Raw genomic sequence first — 17,398 nt, 5'->3', positions numbered from 1 at the left:
ACACACACACACACACACACACTTTGTTTCAGAAAACCAAGAATAAATAGATAAATATATATAACAGAAAATAAATAAAAAAATTTCCAAATCAAAGTCTATACATCTCCTTTAACTGCTATACAGTCAGAATTTGCACTATGAAGCTATGGTCTTCACTCTGAATTTTCTATATTTTTTTAATTTACTTATTTATTTATTTATAAAAATTTCCACTTCCTCCCCTCCTCCCAATACCCTCTCACTCCCCCCACTACCTCTCCTCCTCCCTCTCCAGTACTAAAAGAAGTCAGGGTTTCATGCCCTGTGGGAAGTTCAAGGTCCTCCCCCCTGCCTCCAGGTCAAGGAAGGTGAGCATCCAAACAGATTAGGATCCCAAAAAGCCAGTAGATGCAGACGAAACAAGATCCAGTGCCATTATCAATGACTTCTCAGTCAGTCCCCATGTCATCCACATTCAGAGAATCCGGTTTGATCAAATACTTGTTCAGTCCCAGTCCAGCTGGCCTTGGGGAGCCCTCATTAGATGAGTCCCCTTGTATCAGTGGGTGAACGCACCCCTCGCGGTCCTGACTTTCTTGTTCATGTTCTCCCTCCTTCTGCTCCTCATTTGGACCTTGGGGGTTCAGACCAGTGCTCCAATGTGGGTCTCTGTCTCTATCTCCATCCATATTGGATGAAAGTTCCCTCTGATCCTGCCTTCCTTGCTCACGTTCTCCCTCCTTCTGCTTCTCATTTGGACCAAGGGAGTTAAGTCCAGTGTTCCAATGTGTGTCTCTGTCTCTATCTCCATCCATCGCCAAATGAAGGTTCTATGGTGATATGCAAAATATTCATCAGTATGGTTATGGGCCAAGGCCAGTTCAGGCACGCTCTCCTCTGCTGCTCAGGGAACAATCTGGGGTCCTCTCCCTTGACCTGTGAACCCCTCTAGAATCAAGACACTCTTGCAAACCCTAAAATGGCTCCCTTAGTTGAGATATATACTTCCCTGCTCCCATATCTATCCTTCCTCCCTCCCCCATCCCATTCCCCCAAGCTAGCCCCAATCCTCCCTTTCTCCCTTCTCTCTAACATCTCCTCTTACTTCCACCCCCTACCCCCCGTGCACCCAAGTTTGCCTGGCAATCTTGTCTACTTCCAATGTCCAGGAGGATAACTATATGATTTTCCTCAGGTTCACCTTCTTATTTAGTTTCTCTAGGATCATGAATTATAGGCTCAAAGACCTTTAATTAAGGCTAGAATCCACTTATGAATGAGTACATACCATATTCTTCTTTTTGGGTCTGGGTTACCTCACTCAGTAAAGCGTTTTCTATTTCCATCCATTTGCATGCAAAATTCAAGATGTTATTGTTTTTTACCGCTGAGTAAAGCTCTAATGTGTATATGTTCCACACCTTCTTTAAGTATTCTTCTATTGAGGGGCACCTAGGTTGTTTCCATGTTCTGGCTATTACAAACAGTGCTGCTAAGAACATAGTTGAACAAATGCTTTTGTAGTATGATAGGGTATCTCTTGGGTATATTCCTGGTTGACTCCCAGTTTCCTAAAACCGCCACACTGATTACCACAGTGGCTGCACAAGTTTGCATTCCAACCAACAATGGATGAGTGTTCCCCTCATTCCACATCCTCTCCAACATAGGCTATCATTGGTGTTTTTGAGTTTAGCTATTCTGACAGGTGTAAGATGGTATCTTAAAGTTGTTTTAATTAGTATTTCCCTGATCTCTAAGAGGTTCAGCATGACCTTAAGTGTCTTTTGGCCATTCGAAGTTCATCTGTTGAGAATTCTCTGTTAAGTTCAGTACCCCTTTTTTAATTGGGTTAATTAGAGTTTTAGTGTCTAGTTTCTTGAGTTCTTTGTATATTTTGAAGATCAGACTTTTGTCTGATGAGGGGTTGGTGAAGATCTTCTCCCAGTTGCAAGGTAACCTTTTTGTCTTACAGACAGTGTCCTTTGCTTTACAGAAGCTTCTCAGTTTCAGGAGGTCCCATTTATTCATTGATTCTCTTATTTCCTGTGCTACTGGAGTTCTACTTGGGAAGTGGTCTCCTGTGCCTATGTCTTGTAGACTACTTCCCACTTTCTCTTCTATCAGGTTCAAAGTGGTCAGATTAATGTTGATGTCTTTAATCCATTTGAACTTGAGTTTGGTGCATGGTGATAGATATGGATCTACTTTCATTCTTCTACAGGTTGACATCCAGTTATGCCAGCACCATTTGTTAAAGATGCTTTCCTTCTTCCATTGTATACCTTTAGCTCCCTTGTCGAAAATCAGGTGTTCATAGGTTTGTGGGTTAATATCCAGGTCTTCTCTTCGATTCCATAGGTCAACTTCTCTGTTCTTATGCCAATACCAAGCTGTTTTCAATACTGTATCTCTGTAATAGAGTTTGAAGTCAGGGATGGTAATGCCTCCAGAAGTTCCTTTATTGTATAAGATTGTTTTGGCTATCCTGGGTTTTTTGTTTTTCCATATAAAGTTGATTATTGTTCTCTCAAGGTCTGTGAAGAAGTTTGATGGGATTTTGATGGGGATTGCATTGAATCTATAGATTGCTTTTGGTAGAATTGCCATTTTTACTATGTTGATTCTCCCAATCCAAGAGCAAGGAAAATCTTTCCATTTTCTGGTATCTTCCTCTATTTCTTTCTTCAAAGACTTAAAGTTCTTGTCAAATAGGACTTTCACTTCCTTGGTTAGCGTTACCCCAAAATATTTTATGCTATTTGTGGCTATCGTGAAAGGTAATGTTTCTATGATTTCCCTCTCTACTTCTTTATCCTTTGTGTATAGGAGGGCAACCAAATTTTTGGAGTTGATCTTGTATCCTGCCACATTACTAAAGGTGTTTATCAGCTGTCAGAGTTCTTTGGTAGAGTTTTTGGGGTCGCTTATGTACACTATCATATTGTCTGCAAATAACGAAAGCTTAACTTCATCCTTTCCATTTCGAATCTCCTTGATCCCTTTATATTGTCTTATTGCTATTGCTAGGATTTCAAGCACTATATTGAAGAAGTATGGAGAGAGTGGACAGCCTTGTCTTGTTCCCGATTTTAGTGGAATGGCTTTGAGTTTCTTTCCATTCAATTTGATGTTAGCTGTCGGCTTGCTGTAACTAGCTTTTATTATCTTTAGGTATGATCATTGTATCCCCAATTGCTCCAACACCTTTATCATAAAGGGGTGTTGAATTTTGTCAAACACTTTTTCCACGTTCAATGAAATGATCACATGGTTTTTTTCTGTCAGTTTATTTATATGATGGATTACATTGATAGATTTGCGTATGTTGAACCAGCCCTGCATCTCTGGGATGAAGCCCACTTGATCATAATGGATAATTTTTCTAATGTGTTCTTTGATTCGGTTTGCCAGCATTTTATTGAGAATTTTTGCAGCGATGTTCATGAGCGAGATTGGCCTGTAATTCTCTTTCTTGGTTGTGTCTTTGTGTGGTTTTGGTATCAGAGTAACTGTAGCTTCATAAAAAGAGTTTGGCAATGACTCTTCTGTTTCTATATTGTGAAATACATTAAGGAGTATAGGTATTAGCTCTTCCTGGATGTTCTAGTAGAATTCTGCATTGAAACCATCTGGTCCTGGGTTTTTTTGGTAGGGAGATTTTTGATAACAGCTTCTAATTCTTCATGACTAACAGGTCTATTTAGATTGTTCACCTGGTCTTGGTTCAACTTTGTTATATGGTACTTATCTAAAAAAATGCCCAATTCTTTTACATTTTCCAATTTTGTGGCATACAGGCTTTTGTAGTAAGATCTAATGATTCACTGAATTTCCTCTGTGTCTCTGCTTATGTCCCCCTTTTCATTTCTGATCTTATTAATTTGCATGTTTTTCTCTGTTGTTTGATTAGTTTGGAAAGGGGTATGTCAATCTTGTTAATTTTCTCCAAGAACCAGCTGTTTGTTTCATTGATTCTTTGGGTTATTTTCTGTGTTTCTATTTTGTTGATTTCAGCCCTCAGTCTGAATATTTCCAGTCTTCTACCTCTCCTAGGTGAATCAGCTTCTTTTTTTTCTAGATCTTTCAGGTGTGCTGTTAAGTCTCCAATGTGTGCTTTCTCTGTTTTCTTTAATTGTGCACTTAGTGCTATGAACTTTCCTCTTAGCACTGCTTTCATTGTGTCCCATAGGTTTGAGTATATTGTATCTTTATTTTCATTAAATTCAAGGAAGAATTTAATTTCTTTCTTTATTTCTTCCTTGACCCAGGGATGATTCAGTAGTTGACTATTCAACTTCCATGAGTTTGGTGGCTTCCTGGGGTAGCACTGTTGTTGAATTCTAACTTTAATCCATGGTGATATGACAAGACACAGGTGGTAGCTAATATTTTTTTGTATTTGTGTTAGTTTGCTTTGTTACCGAGTATGTGGTCAATTTTTGAGAAGGTTCCATGAGCTGTAGAGAAGAATGTATATTCTTTCCTTTTTGGGTGGAATGTTCTATAGATATCTGTTAATTCCATTTGAGTCAATACCTCCAATAATTCTCTTATTTCTCTATTAGGTTTCTGTCTGATTGAACTGTCCATTGGCGAGAGAGGTGTGTTGAATTCTCCTACTATTAGTATGTGTGGTTTGATGACTGCCTTGAGTTCTAGAAGTGTTACTGTTATACGTGGGTGCCTTTATATTAGGGTCATAGATATTCAGAATTGAGACTTCTTCCTGATGAATTGTTCCGGTTATGAGTATGAAATGTCCATCTCCATCTCTTCTGATTGATTTTAGTTTGAAGTCAATTTTGTTAGATATTAGAATGGCCACACCTGCTTGTTTCTTAGGTCCGTTTGCTTGGAAAACCTTTTCCCAACCCTTTACTCTGAGTAGGTGTCTGTCTTTGTGGTTGAGGTGTGTTTCTTGTAAACAGCAGAATGTTGGATCCTGTTTTCGGATCCAGTCTCTACATCTATGCCTTTTTATAGATGAATTGAGTCCACTGATATTAAGTGATACTAATGATCAGTGTTTGTTGACTCCTGATATTTTCTTTTTTTGGGGGGTAGTAGAGTGTGTGTGTTTCCCTTCTTTGAGTTGTGCTTGTGAGGGCTTGTTAGATGTCTGAGTTATTGTAGGCAGTGATGGCAATGTTGGATTCCTTGGGTTGTGATTTACCTTCTAATACTTTCTGTAAACTGGAATTGTGGCTACGTATTGTTTAAATTTGTTTTTATCCTGGAATATTTGGTTTTCTCCATTGATAGTGAATGATAGCTTGGCTGGGTATAGTAGTCTGGGCTTGCTTCCATGGTCTCTTAGTTTCTGCAGTACCTCAATCCAGAACCTTCTGGCTTTCATGGTTTTCATAGAGAAGTCCGGTGTAAGTCTGATAGGTGTACCTTTATCTGTTACTTGACCTTTTTTCCTTTGCAGCTCTTAATATTCTTTCTTTGATCTGAATGTTTTGGTTTTGATTATTATATGGCGAGGGGATTTTTTTTGACCCAGTCTATTCGGTGTTCTGTATGCTTCTTGAACCTTCATAGGGATATTGTTCTTTAGGTTGGCGAAGTTTTCTTCTATAATTTTGTTGAATATTTTTTCTGGGCCTTTGATCTGCAATTCTTCTCCTTCTTCTACCCCTATTATTCTTAGATTTGTTTTTTTATTGTGTCCCACATTTCCTGAATGTTTTGTGATGAGAGTTTGTTGGATTTGTTGTTTTCTTTGGTCAGTGTGTTTATTTTCTTTATGGTGTCTTCAGAATCTGAGATTCATTCTTCTATCTCTTGTATTCTATTTGTTATGCTTGTTTCTGAAGTCTCTCCTCATTTACCTAGATTTTCCATAGCCATCCAGCCCTCGGTTTGTGTTTTCTTCGCTGCCTCCAATAGTTTTCAATTCTTGAACTGTTTCCACTACCTGTTTGATTGTTTGTTCTTGGTTTCGCAGGGTTTCAGTCACCGATTTACTCATTTCTTCAAACTTTTTGCTATAGTTCTCTGCCATTTCTTTACTCATTTCTTCAATCATTTTGTTATAATTCTCTTCCATTTCTTTAAGGCAGATTTTCACTTACTGTTTAAGTTCCTGTATTATTTTTATATAGTTCCCCTAAGAGTCGATTTCTTCTATTTCTTCTGGAGTAGGGTGTTCAATTCTTCTAGTTTCGTGATCCCTGGATTCTGGTGATGTCATGTTGCCTTTCAGGTTGTGGGAGGAATTCTTGCATTGGTGCCTGCCCATCTCTTCCTCTCTGGTTGGAACTCCTCAGCACTGAAGTAGGGATAGTTGGTATTCCAAGAACACAGGAGATAGAAAGGCGACCTTGGTGGCAGGGTAGGGTCGAGTGGAACACAGAAGACCCTGTAGCATAAGCTGCGGGGTGGGCTGTGATGTCTTCCGGGATAGTCTGCCCCAGGTAGCCCAGACTCACCCCTCTGGTTGGAACTCCTCAGCACTGAAATAGGGACAGCTGGTATTCCAAGGACACAGGAGAAAAACAGGCAACAGTGGGGGCAGGGAAGAGTCCAGTGGAAGACTGTAGACCCTGTAGCAAAAGCTGAGGGGGGTGCTGTGCTCTCCTCAAGGACAGTCCACCCAGGCTAGCACGCACTCACCTCTCTGTATAGAACTCCTCAGCACTGAAATAGGGATAGTTGGTATTCCAAGGACACAGGAGACAAAAGGACAACTGTGGTGGCAGGGTAGAGTCCAGTGGAACACAGAAGACCCTGCAGCATAAACTGAGGTGGGGGCTGTGCTCTCTTCCAGGACAGTCCGCCCTGGATAGCCCAGACTCACCCCTCTGGTTGGAACTCCTCCTTTACTCTGGATTTTAAACCTCCACTGATGAATTACTTTGGTGCACTTGTCTACCACCAAACAACATCTACAACGGAGTTGGAATTAGAAAAATAGTTACCTTTGTAGTTTCTTTCCTTGTTTGTTTCCATTATTTGCCTCCAGTCCTCCTTATCTCCTAGTATTTTAGCCAGTCTGCTCCTTTCCCTACTTGTGAGGCTACATCTGCATGCTGTAGGTACTGCACAGAAGGAAAACAACGAGTGTTTTCCCTGAGATTGTGTGACTTCACTTAATATTATACATTTTAATTTTATCAGTTTTCATGGAAAGCTCTTATTACATTTTTCTTTGAAGCTCTATTGTTTTCATATATATCTACTTATATGTATACAATTTTCATTATTCTTTCATCTTTTGATGGCCATATTGGTTCATTCCAGCTTTTGCTTTAGTGAATAATGAAGTGATAAACATGAGGGTATAGGAAAGAATGGGAAGATGATAATGATGCAGTTATAATGTATTATAATGTCAAAAATAGAAATATAATTAAAAATTTGTGAGGGTGAAAATTTGTATAATAGGGTATGGTGTTGTTCTTTGGGTATATGGCCAGGAAAGAAATAGTTAGGTTACATAGTACTTCTATATTTAAGTTTTTGAAAAATATCCAACCTGATTTCCACATGACTGTGCTAATTTTCCCTCCACCTATAGTAAGTGAAGAGTTTTTTCACCACATTCTATCATTTATTCTTAGATTTGTTGATGAGAGCCATTCTGAATGGGGTCAGGTGGCATCTCAAAGTAGTTTTATTTGAATTTTTCTGATGAATAGGAATATAGAATATCTTATAACTACTCATTGATCATTTGTGATTCTTTTCTTTTCCTTTTTTCTCCCCCCTCTCAAAAATGAAAACAACAGAAAAACAAAAAACTCTCTGTTCACTTCATGTGCCAGTTTGCTGATTGGCAGTTTTCTTTCCCTGATACTTAATTTCTGCAGTTCTTCACAAATTCTGACTTCAGACTCATGTCTGAGGTGTAACTAATAAAGGTTTTCTACCATTCTCCATGCTGTCTCTGTTCTGCTGGTGTTTTCATTGTTATACAGAAGCGTGTGATGTTCATGGATCCATCTGTTGAAATTGAGAAAAAGTTCTATGCTGTTGCTATTCTATTAGAAAGGCTCTTGTCTACTTTGGTGTTTTTAGAGTATCCTCCTTATTTTCCAGAGGTTTCAGTGCATCCTACTTGAAACAAAGGTCTTTGTTTGATTTGAATCGAATTTTACACATGATGAAAGAAATGAATCCAATTCCATTTTCTGCAAGTAGAATTCAGTTTTGTAGCACCGGTTGTTGAACAGACTGACTCTTTTCAATCTATGTTTTGCTTCTCTTGTGAAAACTTAAGTGGGCAAAGCTTTGCCATTTTATTTCAAGGTCCTTTTTTCTAATTTACTGATATATTTGCCTATTTTTGTGCTAGAATCAGGTTGTCAATCACTGAGATTTTAATATGTTTTCTGGTTTTTTTGTTTCATTAGTAATAGAATTTTTTTCCTCAAATGCATATCTACTCCCTCTACTCCTGGCCATTTCCTTCCCACCCCACCCTCTCCTGGACCTACTCCCCTCTGGCTCTCATTTAAAACCAAACAGGAATCTAAACAATATTAATAAAAGTATATAATATAAAACAAAAACTAGGTTATCAGAATTGGAAAAAATAAACAAGTAGAAAGAAAATAGCCCAAGATAAGGCACAAAAATCAAAGATCCACTCATTTGTATATTCAGAAATCCCTTAAAAACACTAAACTGAAAATTCATAATACTCGGTTCAGATCTTTGATCCACTTCAATTTGAGTTTTGTTCAAGGTGATATGTATAGAACTGTTTGGATTCTTCTACAAGTAGCTACCAAGTTTGGCAAGTACTAGTTATTGAAAATGCTCACCTTTTTCTAGTATGTATTTTTGACTTCTTTATGAAAAAAGACAACATACCTGTTGTCTGTAGGTATGTGAATGATGTCTGGATCAATGATTCCATTGATTGAATCATCTATTTTTATGTCAAATACTTGTTATTTTTTCTAATATATCTCTATAGTATCTGAAATCAGGGATAGTGATATGTACAGCAGTTCTTTCATTATTCAGAATTTTTACTGGGTAATGGTGGCACACGCCTTTAATCCCAGCACTCAGGAGGCAGAGGCAGGTGGATCTCTTTTCTACAAGAGCTAGTTCTAGGACAGGCTCCAAAGCTATAGAGAAACCCTGTCTTCAAAAAGAAAAAAGAAAAAAAACAGAATTGTTTTACTATCCTGTGTGTTTGTGTTTCCATATGAAGCTAAGAATTGTTCTTTCAAAAGAATCATTAAACCACACCCTTCTAAAAATCCTGAAATCAAAGAAGACTGAGTCAATATTCTAAAGAGATTTCCTAGCCTATCTCCAAGTAGGACACTTAAAAAAATGGTAACAAAGGCAATCAGTCACTCCAAAGTCCAGTTCTGTCAGGTGGTCAGCCTTATCTTTGAGACTGGCAGTGCTATTACCTCTCTCACTATCATCTTCTGGATTTTGCTCACATCACCATCTCTTATTTGTAGACTTCTGAGGCTTGAGCCTTGCTTTCCTCCTGTCAATATCACCTGATTTAAAGTACAACTCAGAACAAAGAAGTACATTTGTAGCATGTGTTTAAGGAGTTGTTCATAATGACCACCTGAACATTCCTTTTGTAACACAAAACACAAAAGTATCATTATAGTAAATGAGATAAAAGTGTCTCTTCATTCATCCTTTCTCCATCTGAATATCCTGTAATTTTATCATGAAATTATATCTTTTTCAGATAAAAATCTTTTCTCATTGGAATATCCTGTAATTTTAACATGAACTGGATCTTCGGCCAGAATAAATATAATACATCTAGTTTTGGTGCACATAAACATTAATGTTTATATATTAATGACAGCCTTACTAAAGTTCAGAATTAACAAATACATAAAAACAACAGAAAAACCTTACCATTGGAAAGAAAACCACAGCAATAATCCAATGTAAATATTTTTAATGTTTGTCCTGTAGAAGCATTTTAAATTGGTAGTAAGATGTAATCATTTGTTATCTTAAATCATTTTGCTTAAAGTTTCTCTAAGATGTTTGATTATAATAGGTGGAAATATTCTTTACATAAAACCCTCATTTTTAGATACTTGATGCTCCATCGAAATACTTGCATAAAAACATTGTGAAATTAGAAATGTATGTCATTAAATTAGCTATCTCTTAGTGATATATCAAAGTGTATTTTCATATAAACATATTATGAAACATACTAGATCAAAACAAAATTTTAAATAGATTTCAAAGTTTAAAGAAAACTTGAATTCATGAGACAAAACAGTTCAGGTCTGTAGCCAGATCTCTCTTAGTCCTTTTGTACATCTGGTAATCCTTTCATCTGTCCAACATATTCCCCTCTTACTGTCATATCTTCATATACATACATATGTATATGTAAAATCTTTTGCCAGATAAGCATCCTTTATCCATCTGATTGTCCTGTAACTTTAACATATAATGGATATTTTGCCAGATAAATATAACACAATTAATTTTGACACACATAAACACTTATGTTTTATGGTTTTATGTATTAATGACAGCTATATATATTTGTACATGTATATTTATATATTAATTACAGTCACACACACACACATATATATATACATATATATATGTATACACACACACACACACACACACACACACACACACACACACACACACATATATATATATATATATATATATATATATATATATATATATATATGTCCCAGTGCATTAAATTGCGGCTGGTGATATGAATGTACATGTAGGTTATTTCCAAGAGCTACAGCACAGAGGAAAATGGCTCCCTCTCCCTAAGGGACAGATGTGCCTCATGTGACCTATTTTGTACATGTAACCACAGCTGATGTTAGTTTGAATTCAACTGTACTGTCATATCCAAAACTATTTTCTGTCTTCTCGCCCTTAAATTCTTTCCCCACCCTTTCCAGGATATACCCTGAGCCTTGGAGATAATGACAAATATTTGACAATTATTTGGATGTGGCACACAGACACATTCACATGGCTTTGACCTATACTGAGTTTCAGCATTCCCTGCCTGCCATCGGAACCAGGAGCATCTCTGACCAAGACTGAGATACCCTGATCTGTGGGTATAAATATGTCTCCATCTACCCAGCACTGTGCTAGCTAAGGCAGAGCCACATGCTGTAGGTGTCCTGCTAAGCAGCACTGTTAACCACACATTTATTAAAGGAAAAACCATATATGTGTCCTACTGAGCTAAGGTTTCTGCATTCCACACACAAAGAAAAACTATGTAGATATTTGTAAAGAACTTCTGTGAGACTATGTGCCTAATTACTGGAAACTTATTTATGTCTGAATGTGTTTGTGTCCCCAAATCTGCAATCTTTTAAAGCAAAGCTTAGTAGAGTGCGTTTTCAAGTTGGTTTCCTCAAAATTAAAATTTTTATAGATGAGCACTCCTTATTCTTTCATTCACTGCATGTTGATTGGTTAGAGATCTCTAAATCTGCATCAACTAGAACCTTCTCCTCTGAGGGTTGAGAGATGCATTAATTTGTTGCAGGGGAAGGAGGTGCTTGTTTGTCCTGGCTGCCTGGCTATCTTAGCCCAGAAATAACCACACAGAAATTGTATTAATTAAATCACGGCTTGGCCCATTAGTTCTAGTCTCTTATTTGCTAACTCTCATATTTTGATTTAACCCATTTCTATTAATCTGTATATTGCCACATGTCAGTGGCTTACTGGGAAAGATTCAGCGTGTCTATCTCTGGTGGCTCCATGGCATTCCTCTCACTCTGCTTTCTTCCTCCCAGAATTCAGTTCCTTCTTCTCCGCCTACCTAAGTTCTGCCCCATAAGGCCAAGTCAGTTTCTTTATTCATTAACCAATACAAGCAACACATAGAAAGAAGGATCTCCTACACCATTAATTAATTACTTAATTAATACATTTGTGTAAAGATAAGAGGTCAGGAATAAGTTTATTACTGTGTTGATTTATCAGACCAAACACTAACCAAAACCAACTTAGGGAAGAAACAGTTTATTTGGCTTAAGTTCCTGATCACAGAGAATCACTGAATAGACTAAAGTTTTTTGGTCAATGAAAACTACCAGGGTATGGGTTCCATTTTGTGGAGTGAGTGTTAAGCCCAACCAGAGAGCTGTTGGTTGTTGTCAAAACAGTGCTGCCATTGAACAGTGAGCATATCTGACCAAGCTAGTTTTATTATAGCTCACAATGTTCATAGTGGAGCAAGGCTGTTTTATTTTTCTCCCTCTATGTTATGCACAGCATCTTCTAGTACTGTGAAAGTTAGTCAGTAGGAATGCTTCTGCCAAGTCAATACCAGCTTGATTTCTGATGTAACTTAGACTCAAGTTTCTTGCTGGCCCTTTAATCGCTCCCTCAATCAAGATATTTCTTTCCTTTTCACCCTCTCTGTCCCCCACCCTTATTGATCATCTTATTCCCTCACGTTCTCCTCCTCCCTCCCCTTCTTCCCTCTTCCTATCCTTCTACTCTTCCTTTTACTTCCCCCGCTCAACTTTCTCAAGAGTTCTTGTAGGTTTCATGTTCCCAGGAGGATTCATATATGTTTCTCTTAGGGTTTTCCTTGTTATCTAGCTTCTCTGGGATCACGGATTGTAAGGCTGGTTATCCTTTGCATTAGGTATAATATCCACTTATTTATGAGTACACATGAGTTTTGTGTTTGTCTACCTCAGTCTAGGTTATCTCCTTCAGGATATTTTTCCAGTTCCTTCCATCTGCATGCAAATTTCATGATGTCATTATTTTCTTATTGCTGAGTAGTACTCCACTTGGTAAATGTACCACATTTTCTTTATTCATTCTTAGGATGAGGGCATCTAGGTTGTTTTCAGGTTCTAGATATTATGAATAATGTTGCTATGAACACAGTTGAGCAAACGTCCTTGTGGTATAAGTGTGCATTCACTTAAGTGGTTTTGCTGGATCATGAGATAGATTGATTCCCAATTTTCTGAGAAACTGCTACATTGATTTCCAAAGTGGCTATGCAAGTGTAAGGATGTGAAAAACTTTAAGAAACTTTGCATGATCAGAAGCTAGATAGGGTACTGGGTTCAAGAAATTTGGGAGCATCAAGAGTTAGCTGGAAACAGGAACCTTGGCAAAAGTGCAGGCCAAATGTCCCTAGCACCTAGCCCCCTGTCAACACCCAGATTTGATGTCAAGACAGTAGCAGAAAATAACTTCTTGGGGTACAGGGCATGAACAGAAGCAGAAGTAGCCACTTAAAGAACAAAGGCGGTATGCAGAAGTAGTCCATACCCTGTACTCAGCAAAAATAAACTCCTTGACCCTGAGTAAACCTGGCTTATGGTTTTTCCTATGTAATGTCAACTCCAAATGATGAGGGAGTCTTCCCTACTGCACTGCTTCAAGTAGTGGTCGAGCCCCCAGCATGACTAGAGAGCGTGCTGAATAAACCTTGCTTTTGCATTCTGGACTTGACTGGATTCTAGTGGTATTTCTCTAGTGGTTCTCAACTTGGGCACAACACAAGTTTGTTCTCCCACTAGCAATGTAAGAGTATTTCCTCTTACTCTGTTTCATTTCCAGCATAAGCTATAATTGGTGTTTCTGATCATAGTCATTCTGACTGGTGCAAGATGGTATCTCAAGCATGACACTAGGGAAATTCTTAGGAATCTACAAGGATGACTTGAGTGAAGACTCTAAGCAACAAGCAACATGGGAGAGGATGCCTAAACTGGACTTTCCCTGTAAGTAGATTGATGACTACCTTAATTATCATTGCATAACCTTCATCCAGCAACTGATTCGAACAGATACAGAGATTCACAGAAAAGCACTGGGCCATGCTTCTGGAGACCATTCCAAGAGAGGGAGGAGTGATAATATGACCAAAGTTGTCAAGATCATGATGGTAATACCCTCAGAAACAGCTGACATGAGCTAGTGAGACCTCACTGACTCTGCACTGAAAGCAGGGGAACCTGCATAGGACCAAACTACTACCACTGAATGTGGGCAACAGTTGTGAGGCTTGGGCAGTCTTTGGGGTCACTGACAGTGGGACCAGCATTTATCCCTAGTGCTTGAACTGGTGTCTTAGAGCACGTTCTTTTTGTAGGGATATATTGTTCAGTTTAGATATAGGCAGGTGAGCCTTGGTTCTGCCTCAAAAAGATGTGTCAGACTTTGTTAACTTCCCATGGAAAGCCTCATCCTTTCTGAAGAGTGGATGGAAGGTTGTAGCGGGAAAATGAGAGAGAGTGGGAACCGGGATAATTACATAAAATGATGAAAGAGTGTATTAAAAATAAATAAATAAAGGTTTAAGAATTTAAATTTCTGATTACACAAAATTTTCACTTTTTAGTCTTGTAAGGAAGAAAACATCTAAGTTTTCTTAGTTACAACAAACATCTAAGTTACACTTAGATGTTTACATATAATAAAAACACAGGGAGAACAATTACCTCAAAAAAAAGACTCAAATATGTGGTGTCTTCAACAATAGAGTCTTACCATCAAGATCTTGAGGGTAAGCAGGAATAATGGCAATAACTTTTAATGTTTTGCATGTTTGATGTGGATTCACTGATGAACAACTTGGAAAAAAAAACTATAGCTCATACATAGCCCTGGACTTTACGGTTGATAACTTATAGTGCTTGGAGAAGCACTGTCCCCTTTAAAGTGTAACTCCATTTAAACTGATTTTTATGTAAGTTTGTATATGACATTTTCAAAGGGCTTCAGTATTATTTATTACTCCCCATATCTCCTCTCTCTTGTTGTTTCATTCCTCTAAACCATTTTACCCCTCTTTTTCTACCTGTGTCCTTTTTACCTCCTTTCAAAGCACACCCTCCTCGGCCCTTGCTAGTTCTGTGCCTTCTATGGGCACTTCAATGTAAACACACCCATTTGAAGAATCAAAGCTAGCATCCACATAGGAGAGGGAACATATAACAAGGGGAATTTGTTATATGACAGAGCTGTAAAAATAAAAACAGCATGATACCACCATAAAAGCAAACACATTGTTCAATGTAACAGAATAATAAATGCAGAGAATGCAGATATAATCCCACTCTTTACAGCAACATGATTCTTGAAAAAGAGACCAAAAATAAACACTGGAGATATGATAACATCTTCAGTAAAGGGTACTGACCATTAACTTAATTCTAGGTAGAAGAATAAAATTAAATCTCCACTTCACAAAACTCTATCACACATGGAACAAGGACCTCAGCATCAATTCTATGTCCTAGTTTGCTTCTCTTGCTATGATAAAAATACTGAATGAAACCAACTTGGAGAGGAACTAAATTATCCGTCTTCTGAATCCTTTTAGCAATCAATCACTGAGCAAATTAAGCAAGAGCCTAGAAGTAGGAACTAAAGCAGAGTCACGGAGCACTGCTGCATGCTGGCTTGTTTTTCATCACTTGCTAAACTTGCGTTCTTATACAACCTAGGGTCACCAGTCTAGGAGTGGCAATGATATCTATGGGACTGGCACTTCTGTATCAATCATTATCCAAGAAAATGCCCTATAGACACACACCCACAAGCCAATATGATAGAGATAATTCTCATACTGAGATTCCTTCCTCCCATAAAACCTCAATTTGTGTGTAGTAGACAATAATTAACCAGCACAATCTAATGCTCTCAATTCAATAGAAAAGAAAGTAAGGAATACACTTAAATTATAGAACCAATGGAAAACTTTCTGAATAAGGACCATTGTGGGACCCTGTCCTCCATGATCCTTGAGACCAAAATACTGGATGCAAATAATGTTTACGCTAACCAGCTAAGCTTCCTGCTAGTTCTGTCCTTGGTTCTGCTACAGCCTGGTACATTAGCCTGAGGAATCTATTTTACTTTAAAATGGTAATTTCTCAACCTGCCTCAAAGAAGCTCAGGGCCAAGGCCCATCTAACCTGTCTGACATTGCCTTGAACCCTCGACCACCTGCCTGGGGAAAAACTCCCACAGAGGCCAGTTTCCCCAGCCCCCTCTGGGTGGGAGGAGTTTTCCTTTACTGGGGCCTTTATTCTCCTTCCTGCTTTTGTTGGGAGGAGGCCTTGCCTTTTTGATCCTGATTGCCCACTGGTATAAATACCCGACTTGAGTTTAATAAAGTGGCCATTTACCCTTGGTAGATGAGCAAGGTCTCTTTTATGTGTGTGTCTGTTTTTAACCCTCAGGACTGTCATCCATTCTCATGGGCCCGAGTTCGGGAAGGCGCCGCGCCTGGGTCGGGTGTGGATATCCACGGAAAGTGCGGACTCTAACAGACCATCACAGGCATTAACATCAAAGTTGACCAATGGAACCTCAAGAGACTAAAAAGCTTCTGTATAGAAAAGAATATCATGATGATGGTAAGAGGAAGAAGGGAAAAAAATCTGTACCAGCTTTATATCTGACAGAGGGTTACTATATAGACTATATAAACTCCCAAAAAAACTAAATACCAAGAAAACAATCCCAGTACAAAGGAGGTATTGAACTAAACTTAGTTCTCAGAAGAATCAATACAAATGGCCAAGTAATATATTTTTTTAAATTTTCAATATCCTTATCCTCAAGGAAAATACAAATACTTTGGACTTCACTCTAAAACAACCAGTGTGGCCAAGGTCAAAAACACAAATCACAGTAAATGCTGGTGAGAATTATAGAAAAGAAGAACACTTCTCCATTGTTTGGGCGTGTAAACTGTTGGAGCCACTCTAGGAATTAATGGGAATCTTCCTCAAAATGATAGGAATAGATATAACACATGCTCCCAAGATGTTGACGATGTCTGAGACATGAGGCATCTGCCAAGGGCTGCTGCTTACAGAGAGTAGAACAGGCATAAGCGAGAACTGGAGGTCTGGAGTCAAGAAACTCCTTAGTGACTGAAGCCTCATACACCAGAGACAGAGCTACAAGTCTTGATGTTTTTCCTGCTGGATTCCTGTCTTGTTTTGCCCTACTCTTTCCTCACTATATCACCCCCCCCCCCCCCGATCCTCCATTTAAAACTGGGAGCATATATTCTGTGCCACTGCTGAAAATTTGTAATTACGTTTTAAATTTTTGTTACATTTTTTTAATTATTGTTCATTGGATTAAAGTTAAGAGTTTAAGTCTCAGAATTTACTTAAACTTTGGAGTTTTGACCAATGTTGAGACTGTTAATTACTATGGAGAATTTTGTGTTGGATTAATGGGTTTTGTATTGTGATATGGCCATGAGTCTCTGGGAGTAGGAGTACAAAACTGTGGTTTAAGTGAGAAATGACCCTTAGGCTTATGTATTTGAATATATAGTCCCCAGTTGGTGCCAATGTGTGGAGAGGTGTGAAAATTCTAAGACATCCCTCATTTCTTCTCAGCCTATGTACATTTTCTGTAGGACATTTGACACTGGAGTCAGACCTGATAGTTTGTG

The sequence above is a fragment of the Myodes glareolus genome, chromosome 7, assembly GCF_982192425.1.
Source record: "Myodes glareolus chromosome 7, mMyoGla1.1, whole genome shotgun sequence".
Taxonomy (NCBI): Eukaryota; Metazoa; Chordata; class Mammalia; order Rodentia; family Cricetidae; genus Myodes; species Myodes glareolus.
This window is presented reverse-complemented; position numbering follows the sequence as displayed.